The sequence below is a fragment of the Anomalospiza imberbis genome, chromosome 3 (genome assembly GCF_031753505.1).
Source record: "Anomalospiza imberbis isolate Cuckoo-Finch-1a 21T00152 chromosome 3, ASM3175350v1, whole genome shotgun sequence".
Lineage (NCBI taxonomy): Eukaryota > Metazoa > Chordata > Aves > Passeriformes > Viduidae > Anomalospiza > Anomalospiza imberbis.
In genome coordinates this window covers 58,482,493-58,484,002 of record NC_089683.1, presented here as the reverse complement: position 1 = coordinate 58,484,002, position 1,510 = coordinate 58,482,493, and positions in this window count along the sequence as shown.

The window sequence follows — 1,510 nt, the reverse complement described above, 5'->3', positions numbered from 1 at the left end:
TTTATGTTTTCCCTCATATTTACCAGCTCACTCTTGGAGAGCTGCAAACCTGTCCCAAGCTTGGAGATGGTATTACTATTTGTTCTCCTGGCATGATTTCAATATATGTGGCAGATACATTTAATGTTATGTTCCATCCCATCAGAAAGTGGTGTTTGTATACTTGAATGGGAATATGTTTATTGAGAGGTAGTACTGTTTCCATTTTGTTTTACATTTAGTATTCATATAGAAGGGAAATTAGTTGATCCCAGAGGTCACTGGAACCTGTAGCAAAAATGGTAAAATAAAGTTTCACAGAATTTCTCTGTCCACCTTATCATGCTATCTGATTTTAATCAGTGTAAGTTGCAAGGAATGAGTTAGCATAGGTGTGATGTCTTAATTTTCCTCTAAGGTGAAAGTTTCTTCTTTTTTATTTTTAACCTATTCCTAGTCCACAGAGTGTTGCTTATTCATGAGAGCATGAACAGATTTTTTTTTCCTAGCAACTTCTTTTTGTAAATGTATTTTCAGAAACTGGTAAATAAAAACTGTTGTTTTATCACCTGTTTCAAATTCACTTTAGTCCAGTATATTGAATAAGGAATAGAACCTAAAGCTTCTGTTAAAAGCCCCTGGAGCATCATTAACAAGTCATGATGACTAAGTTCTGGCTAAAAATGCAACTACAATTGCAGTAGCTTACTATTCTCTCTTCACCTGAGAGCATTATTTCTGAGTGCAATACTAGACTGCTGTTGTATACATCAAAAAGACATAATGGAGAAAAGAATAGAGTCAAGTACAGCTAGCAAAAACATGTGACTGCAAACTCATCCTTTTGCCATAAATTACAATACAATGCCATGGGTGCCTCTGAAGAAGCAGCTGCTGCTCTTAAGTGTAGGCTTTCTCCACTGGAATCAGAACAGATTGTAGATGGAGGTCTTGGTTCTGGAATAGCTCAAGTTCCTTTTCTCTGAACTCAGAAGGTCTGAACAGTCAGGCCCTGCTCAGGGAAATGAATTGGTGAGAACAGCTCGGTGACAAAGACTTGTCACTGCAGAACTGTTCTGCATCAGTAGCCTGGCTTACACTGTGTTGTTGAGAAACAGAATATTACATCTTTTATGCAGCAGGAAAACTTAGCAAGCACCACTTAATTCCAATAACAGAAAATTAGGCTACATTTTAATTGTAATTTTTCCAGCAAATATTTTTCAGGCTTCTCCCTCCCCTCTCTTTGAGGTAATACTTACACTCAAGGACATTACTTCCCATTCATCTCACATTTAATGTTTCAGTATTTCAAATAAATTGCTAAAATGTAAATAAGCAGACCAACTGCATCATTAAGAAAAGTGGTTTTAACAAAGTAATTTGAGGATTCCTAAATGTTCTTTAAAAGCATAAATTGTCTAGGCTTGATTATCTGAAGTATTCTCTGTCTCAGGACTGTAAGAGTTACCAACACCTCAAAACAAAAGAAGCACAGTTACTTTTGAAACTGTAAATCACTTTATCTTGG